The sequence below is a fragment of the Gekko japonicus genome, unplaced genomic scaffold, assembly GCF_001447785.1.
Source record: "Gekko japonicus isolate JY-2015 unplaced genomic scaffold, Gekko_japonicus_V1.1 scaffold688, whole genome shotgun sequence".
NCBI lineage: Eukaryota > Metazoa > Chordata > Lepidosauria > Squamata > Gekkonidae > Gekko > Gekko japonicus.
Window position 1 is genome coordinate 661,275 of NW_015163108.1, and position 10,016 is coordinate 671,290.

Below are 10,016 nucleotides of genomic sequence, written 5' to 3' on the forward strand. Positions count from 1 at the left end.
AGTGTGCAGGAGCGCATGTGCACATCAATAAAACACCCTATAAGAATATTTTGATACAATCATATTTAGAATTAGAGTACTTTTTTTGCTCTGGTTCAAGAATGTTCATAGGGGATCCACTCACAAAACTGGTCTTTCAGGTATCTATCCAACTCTGTAAAGCAAAGTGTGTATGACTTTTCTAAGCATAATTCTTCAGCTAGCCAACACCCACATGAACCTGGCAAATATTTTGCAATCAAGTCAATCCATTTTTGAGAGACAGAGAGAGAGGCGGGTTTGGTTGCCCCTCTCTTCCTGCTAATCATATTGCAGTTCATTTGACAGAGCTATGAATGCAGCTCTCCCATCTTCTATGTCTATGTGCAGTTCATTCAGAGCCCATGCTTGAAAGATAGCACCAACAACAGCCAGAAAACTATAAGTGAAACCTACTGTTGAATCCACTGAACTCCATTCTATTGATGTTTCCGGGTTTTTTTTTGTAATGCATGTGATACTTGAATGTCATTTTTCCATTAGAGAATTAAGATAGGAAATAAATATGGTTCAGTTTAAAACCTCTTCATAATTGCCTTTAATCTGGACTTTACAAACAGAGATGCATTTAAAGAGATATTTCTGGAATGCATCAATTTGTAAGAAAGCATACCCTCTCTGGAGAGCACTCCCTGAAACAATGGCACATTCATGCAATAGCGTACTGCATCCCCTAAGTGTCTTGTGGTTCGTCCAAAAGATATTATGCAGGTCACTTGCACCTGTTATAGTAGTCCTGTGGGTATTCAGGTGGGCCAGCTCTTCACATTTTCAAAACACTTTGCTAATTTTGTTTCTAATAGAGCAACTCTCCCTAATTGGGAGTTGGTGCCCAGGGAGAATGGCATTGAGATACTTCTCATCATTGTACTTTCATCAGTTAATATGCCTTTTAGAAGTATTAGTTCAAAAATTGATCCCAACCAAGTTTTGTTCCTCACTACATCCTAATCACCAACTGCATTTGAGAACAATGTTTTAATTAAAACTTGCCTTTATGAGCCTACTATTTTCATTTCAGTAGCAGCTGGCATTATTTGCAGTATTGATAGTAGGAGAGTAAAGTGTTACAAGGGAAAAATCAATTTGTGCCAGTTGAAAATGTGAAAATAAATATAGTGATTAAAAATTAAAATATTAAATATTTACTGCCCCTTTTTTGACTGTTAAAAAGACTGGAATTGGCTTCCTGTTGCTGAGATTGGACATTAGTGCCAGTATTTCTAATTATGTTCCTTTCAGCAAAATAGTAGCTGCCAACAGTATTCTCAAAGTGCAAATTTTTAAGTTTTGATTTATTTTTCACCTACACTTCATATGTTACTCTATAAATTTTCAAAATACTGCCTGAGGAAGAGGACTGCTATTTTGTTCTGGAATAAAGGCACCAGCATGGATACAACGTTTAAATATTTATATTATCAGAAGAAAGGAGGGAACTACTGAAAGTACTAGATCTCCAAATGGCTATAATGCAGTTCAGAAAAGAAATGAAAAGAAAACACTACAGTTGTGTGATCCAGTATGAGCATGATATTATGAAATATAAACTGAATAAAAACAACATTAGTATAAAATTTGCATTGTAAGTTCATTTGCTAACATTTAAATGCCTAGCACTGTTGGGTCATGTACATAACCGTGTCCTACAATAATTGTAATAAATATGTAAACCTTATTGTTGTTGTTATCAATGCCCAAGTGTTGGGTATTTAGCAGAGTAAAAGGAATGCAGCCACACGTGTATTAAGTTTAAGACTTTAATTGAAAAATAATAGGAAGGATTACATAGGTAGAAAATAACAAAACATCCTGACTAGCTTTTCTAATCTACATCTCATCTCTGTGTTTGCTAAACGGCGTGTGTAAGAGAACAAAGAAAAAAGAAAGTTTCCCTGAACCCCCCCTTCTGTGTACATGACCAAATGCATGTAGTACCTCAATAAAATTGATCACCCAATAGCTGGCCCCAGTCCCAACTCATTTGGAATATCACCTCCTTTTCTCTGGCAGGAAATACGAGCCTAAGCTAACTAAGGAACATTAGCATGCATAAATAAACAGGTTAATTATTTCATGACTGAAGGGAATGAACTTGCAATATCCCAACACTAAGGAAGTGTTCCGATCAAATCCCAGTTGTACCCCCTAATAGGATTATAACTAGAGAATGTACCTTTAAGAATGTGCCTTCTCTATATCCATGTGTTCAAAGAAAGAACAATTTAAAATACAAACATTTTTGAGAGTTAAGAAAATGCTTACTTAATTCCATTATTTTAAACCTTAGTGGCATTATAACTATTTTTTGTAAAGTAGTTGCTCCAGAAAAGAAAGTATATTGTATGAACTCTGCAGACTCTCCAGACCCCCCCTCCCATTAATTTGGTTTCGTTTAGGTTTATCAGTAATTGTTTATGCCTGAATCATCTTTAGTGCCACTTGAAACTATTCTTTCTTTTACTAGTCCACTCTCCATTCCATTTATCACCATTATTGTAGGCCTTCATAGAACTAGTCCATTTCAGCCTCCTCTGCGTCAGTGGTTTGGGCATAGACTTGGATTGCTGTGATGTTGAATAGTTTGCCTTGGATTTGAACCAAGATCATTCTGTTGTTTGTGAGACTGTATCCCATTACTGCCTTTTTCACTCTCTTGTTGACTATAGAGGCCACACCATTTTTTCCATGGGATTCTTGGCTACAGTAGTAGATATAATGGTCTTCTGAGTGAAATTCGCCCATTCCCATCCATCAGTTCACTGATTTCCAAGATGTTGATGTTCAGTCTTGCCATCTCATTTTTGATCACATCCAACTTACCATGATTCATAGATCTTACATTCCAGGTTCCTATGCATTATTGTTCTTTGTGGCATCAGACTTTCCTTTCACCATCAGACACATGCACATCTGAGCGTCCTTTTGCCTTTGGCACAGCTGCTTCATTCTTTCTCGGGTTACTTGTACTTGCCCTCTGCTCTTCCCCAGTAACATATTGGACACCTTCCAACCTGAGGCATCATATCTTGTAGCCTTTTGGTACTGTCCATGAGGTTTTCTTGGCAAAGATATTGGAGTGGGTTGCCATTTCCTTCTCCAGTAGATCACATTTTGTCTGAGTTCTCCGCTGTGCTCTGTCCATCCTGGGTAGCCCTCCATGGCATAGTCTGCAGCCTCATTAAATCAGTCAAGGCAGCAATATACAAACAGGGAAACAAAACACCCCGAGGGCCCACACAAGCACATCATCAACCCACTATTGGCATACACTCAAATAAACACACCAAACTCAACTCCACAAATGATATAAAAAAGCACTTTCAGTCTCACAAAGTCAGCTCTAACTGCTTGTCAGCAACAAAGACACCAACCATCCTCCACACCAGCCAGCAGAAAAGCCTGCACAGAGGAGGCTTAGCTACAATATGTGGCAAAGTCACCCCTCCTTATTGAGTGTTTCAAATGTGGCTGCTCAATTAAGCCTTGTGCCTTCCTTGACTTGGGGGGGTGGGGGTGGCAAGGCAAAACAGTCCCTAGCATTGATGTCATGCAGGGGTTGTTTCGTAGAAAAAGAGCTAGGGGAACTCATTAGCATAACTCATTAGTATATGTCACACCCCCTGGCATCACCGGAAGTGTGTCATAAGGCCACACCCACTGACATCACCGGAAGTGTGTCATAAGGCCACACACCCCGCCCCCAACGGCCCCGGCTGCCGTCGCTGGCCTTGCAGCTCCACTGCCGAGCCCCATGAGGGGCCCGGCGGTGGACCTGCAAGGCCAGCAGGAGTGCAAGGAAGCCCCGCGAAGGCCCTCCCTGGCCCCAGGCAGGCAGGGGTGGGGAGAGGCAGGGAGGAAGCAACTTACCCTCCCTCTTCTCCTGCCTCCTCCTGGCTGAATGAGGGCCGGAAGCAGGGCGGCCGCAAGCAGGGGGCGGGGCTTCATCATGTGCCCCGCCCCCCGTACCTCACCCGGGGGAACTGCGATCCCACCCGAAATGACCTCTGATGTCATGAATTCCACTGCTGAATTTTTACTAATTCATGCCTAATTCATGAACATGATGCATTGCAAAATGAAAGTGGTTGACAAGACTAAGTGATAATGAGCTGAGATTTATCAAAAAATAATCAAACACGGGCCAACATTTTACTGCATTTATGAATTTTTATTCATAAATGGAATTTACAGAGGCTTTAAAAGAAGCAAAATAATTAACTAGGGCAATAAACTTTGACTATCTTGTTTCCATGTTCTTATTTCTAAGTCCTGTGCTGCTGTACAACGTACATTTCACTATATGTTATATTGTTGCGATAAGTAGGAATTCTGTGGAAGTTTTAATTATTATGTATTTTGATTAAGAGATTCAGCCCACTATTGCTTTTATGGATCAGTTGTGAACATAGCACACCAAGCAATAGCATCTAGATATTTAAAGTTCCTTTAAACGTGTATGATTAATAGCAAGCAACCATTGTGATTTGCGGTGTAATAAAACATTGATGCTGCATTGTAGTAAGAGAAACACTGTTTATTTCCATTGACTTATGCCTCACCCGATTTTTTAAATGACTGATATCTTCAGGTGTTGCTTTCTTGAGTTCAGTTATTAAAAGCTTCTGCATGATGATAGCGGCTGATGGCAAACTCAGCATGGGGCTTGTGGAAGCCAAAAGGAGACCCCCCCCCATTAGAATTTCTGCTTTGAAAAATGGAACCAAGGATCATTGTGAGATATAATGGGCATACTAATTAGCAAGTACAGGGCACCTGCATATGTATTGCCTTAACAGGCACAGATGTATGTGTAGAAAATTATTCATTCAGACGGTGTGTTTATTAAGACAGTGCTCTGCCTCATGCCCCCTGCTTTCTCACTGGTTCATTGTAGGCCACTAACATATTTCCAGGTCACCACAATTAAAATTTACCATTCATGCGTACATAATATGTATTAATTCACAACAGGCCAGGAAGATGGAAGAGGGCCGGAACAGTGTATTCAAGGACTTGGGACTTGAAATAGGCATGTGTTTTAATGAGCACATGAAAATAAAAAAACAAAAACAAAAACAAAAAACAAAACACCATTCACAGTTGTTGTACAGATAACTACAAATAGGCAAATGAAAGCATGAAATTGCTTAATTAACTTCTGTGTTGTATGGCAGCCTAGTTTAGAATGTTCAGAACTTTGAGGCAGGGAGTGGGAGTCTGGAGAGATGAGACTGACAACAAATCTTATTCTTTTCCACATCACTGTCAGACAGGCCTTGTATCAGAAAAGAACGTTGCTCTGTGTGGGTGGGAGAGGATTTGATGCTTGGTTGTAGTTGCTGTGCATTTGTGTGTGTGTGCTAATAATTGTTGTAAGCCACCCTATGAGTCTTTATAATTGAGAATGTGGACTATAAGAAATTTCCGCCCAAGTGAAGGTCCCATTGAGGGTTTATGGAGGGATAGAGGAAGGAATAACACAAACACAGCCAACTTCTGGTAAAAACACATCCACAGCTTACTTGACAACAGATAAAAAGGAGCAATGGCGCAGCATGGGGATGGATTAAAGTACCAGGCGACCCACCTGGTGACCCAATGAAACCCTTCCTCAGCCAGCCTGCTGGGGGCAACCGTGGAGTGGCAAGATAACAGGACACTTGTGGATGCTGATCTCTACCCAGGCCCCTTGCCACCTGGTGGTTTAAGCCAGCCAGCAGCCCCCGCCTGGGCATGTGGCTGAGTCACTCCACACCCCAAGGCCCCTTATGGGAGCCCCCAAAATGGAGGAGGTAGGCAAGCAGGCACAGCCTTCTCCCCAAATGGACCCGTCCCAGTGCCCAAACCATTAAGCTGTGACAGTAAAGAAAAAGTACTAAAGTAACATATGCATCATAATAACCAACCTACAAAGGTGGGTGGGTAGGCAAGCCAGTGAACAGAGAGGAAAGAGGCCAAGGAACACATGTGGGCTTGCTTAAGTAGCCCCTGGGCTTTCACTGCCCATGTCCACCCTTGATGTGTTACTCTGTGGGGAGAACTGGCTCAACTTTCCTGCATAGCCCAAGGGTGACATGTGTCCAATCAAGCCTCCTTCTAGCCTTGGCCACCTCCTGAACTGCAAACAATGGTGGAGGTGAGTCTTGTCATGCTTTATCCACAAAGATGTATTTATTTAAGGTTAGGATAAGAGAAAGTGATTGGCTCAAGGTTTCCCAGCAAGTTTCATGGTCAAGCAGAGATGTAAACACGCTATACAGCACTGGCTATTGATAGATGTTTCTTCCATGACAATATCTAATCCCCTTTTGAAGTTATCTATGCTTGCGGCTATCATCACATATTATGACAATGAACTCCAAAAACTGATTAGTATTAGGAATGTACATAGACAATGTATGCTCATTTGAATGCCATTTGTTCATTAAAAATGTGTTGATACTTACCGATTCTCATTAATATAATATTCTTAATGATGCTCAATATTGTGTTCAGAATCATTACTGGATCCCACTGCTAACTTTGCTTCCCAAATAATAGGAATGAAATTCTCAGGGACTGTATCACTCCTCCAATAGATCGCCCTCCCGAAACTTCTAGTCAGGTAGGAGAAAGCCCTCTTTTTCTAGAGGCAATCAATATTTTCATTAATCTGGATATAATACAAGCCAGTACAGTGCACTGCAATTGAAAACTCTCTAATGTGCTGCATAACATTATGTGATTTCAACAAACTTCAAAGAAAACTTAAATTTTTAGAGCAACAGAAACTTGTAAAAGAACCAGCTCCTGCTGCGTCAGTTTAGGGTTTTTTACAATGCAAACAACAAAGGGACTTTTAAAAAATGCTAAAATACAAAATGGTTGTTTTTCTGTAAGCTGACATGTCAACCTTCAACTCCGCTTCAACTTTTTAAAAAGTTGCTGAATGACAACCCCTTGGAGAGAGTAATTTCGTATGGTGGTGGTAAAATGCTATTCATGAGATTGCTTCTATAAGAGAAAAGCAATCTAATTTGGCAAACCTGACAGGCTGTTTCTAAGTATTTTTTTAATGCTTTCTTTTGACATATACCTTCTTGAGCTGAGAAAGACATGAAATGATTAATGAATAGGCATACGTCTTATTTTTTTTTAACAAGTGTCAGGTGTCTGTCAGTTAACATTTGTCAGATCTCTATCATTACCTGTGAACAAATGGTCCTAGTTAGGCAAAACAGAAGGCCTGAGAACTAGGAAAAGGTGAATTAATACTTGGATATTGTCAGCTTCATTTGTTTCTGTTAGAACAAAATGTCTGGATTATTTAACATCAGGAAGCTTCTGTTATGCCACATAGCTCTCCTTAAGCTAACAATGTACACCTTTTTAGAAGCCTCTTGTAGCAAAAAAAAAAAAGCAGAACACTGAATAATAGGATTAATTAGACATTGATTATATCCTTAAGTTATAATGATTGGTCAGGGTAGAATTGTTCTTATAAATCCCCTCATGCTGACAGAACACAATGCTGTACTGGTAGGAAAGAAAATTATGCTAGAGTACTGATGGTCTTGCACCAGCCGGTGATTAGTACAGTCAAAACCGTTATATGGTAGAATTCAGTGTAACAGATGAACTGCTAAGTCACATATTCTCAGTAGTAATCAAAGAGCACAACTTCCATTGTGATTTGTTGCAGGGTCCTGTGTCTTGATTTTATAGTCAGTTGTTTGCTAAAGAGTAGCAGTTTGCCCCCTCATACCCTGCAATGAAGACACCAGGCCAAATGGATGGGTTAAATTAAGGATTATGAATTACAATATGAACTGTGCATTAAACTCATGTCTCCATCCCACATTGTGGGGGCAACCTATCAGGCTACCCATTGGCTTTGCCAGCATTGGGCAACTCACCCTGGCTCCAAGCTCTACATGTCCACATCTCATGCCTCCTCTTACTCGCCTGCACCACACTTGTGCAGAAGGTAGGATGCTGTCCCATCCCCCACTCTATGCAGTGCTGATGAACAGCACTGGGGGTTTAACTCCCACCAGCATTTTGGGATCATGGAACCCTCAAGGACTGATTTGGGTGCCCCTGCCCATCATGGAGACCTCGGGCTGCTTTCCAAACTAATTAAGCACCCAGAACCTTACCTGCACAAATCCTGCCAACCCCAATTAGGGACTCACCATCCCCTCAGGGTCAGACCTATTTCTAACATGTTATTTATAAAATAACAACAAATATGAAGCAGGGGGGGGGAAATCCCTTATAATTCAGAGAGGGACCCAAAAAATCCTGCTTGCCCCCGATCAAGCAGCTGTAACCACAGGGAGGGAAGGGTAAGTAGGGAGTTCTGCAGCAGAGAGAGAGAGAGAGAGAGAGAGAGAGAGAGAGATGTTTAAATAGCCCTCTTCTCTCAGTCCTGTCCTTGGAGAGATGTTTAAGTAGCCTTCTTTTATCAGTCCTGTCATTGGCTGCATTGCACAAGTCAGACTTCCCTATTTCTCCACCCCCAGTGTCTAATGCCCCCAGTTCTCTGAGGGGAATCAGTGCAAAACTGCCCCTGCTACTATTTGTGCAGAAACATTCTTCAAATTGCTATTTCTGAAGGCCATCATACGTCATTAACCTACAACTTCTGTCAAGCTGATGATTAATAACACATTGACACAAAATATTGAAATCGTAAGTTTCACATTCCTACTCATGCAGCTTTAGCAGGGTTAGATACATAATGCCTTATCCAGCATCAGTATACAGTGCTTCTTGTTGTAAGAAGACAAATTTGATACTAAGAACAATAATACAAGCAGACTCTGGGTCAACACTTTAACCTTCCTTGTCATTCCATCAATAGGTATAAGCAAATAGATTTTTCATATTTATTTTTCACATATTTGTGATATTGATCCTGACAAAGATCATAACTGTGTATGGGCTGTTGTATGGAGGGAAGTAAGCAGTGGGGTCCCATGAGGATAAGTACTGGAGCCAATACTATTTAATTTATTCATAAACTAGAAATCAGGCCTGTTGTAGGAATGAAGACAACGGGCGCTAGTCCGGCCTCCTGGTCTCAGCCCCCCGGCCCCCTTCCCCACCGGTCGCCTGAGTCCAAGGCTGTTGGAATGGGCCCCTGCCGCACGGTCGAGGCACTGGTGGGTCAAGCTGGCCAGCCTGTTGGGCCCACCTCGCACGCTCGAGGCATCGTCATCGACCAGGGCTCACCCTCTCCAGGCTCCATCTCTCAAATCTCCAGGAATTCCCCACCTGGAGTTGGCAACCCTATCTCCTTCCCAGCCAAGCATCAACCTGCCTTCACTTCCCCCTCAGAATATTACTGCTCGCCCGAATATACCTATAAATTTTCAACAATTCAAACTCATAGTAACTATTTTCTTTACATATTAAAATTGTTTCTTTACTATGGAGCTGTTATAATTATCCAAAGTGTTCAAATTTCATTTAGAGTTTAGGCAAAGATTACATCCACATCCTGTCACTATAACCTACATTAATCTTAAATCAAAATACCCAAATTTAATTCCATTTTAATCCCTAAATAGTCCAAATTATACTTTAATACCAGCACAATTCATCTCATTCGGGTCGGGGCTTAAACAAAAATAAACAAAATGATTCAATAATTTTTTTAAAAAACACCCAAATAATAAGTCAAAATACCATAATTTAGGATATTACCTATCACTAGATTATAATCCCAATTATATTCAATATACATCATAATCAGCAAGTTAGAGATTTCTATAACCATTCTACACCCATTCCCTTCTCAATTCATATCCATTAAATTTATATTAAATATTGATATATCAGAATCCTTCCTACAACAACAACAACAACAACAACAACAACAACAACAACAACAACAACAACAACAACAACAACAACAACAACAACAACAACAACAACAACAACAACAACAACAACAACAACAACAACAACAACAACAACAACAACAACAA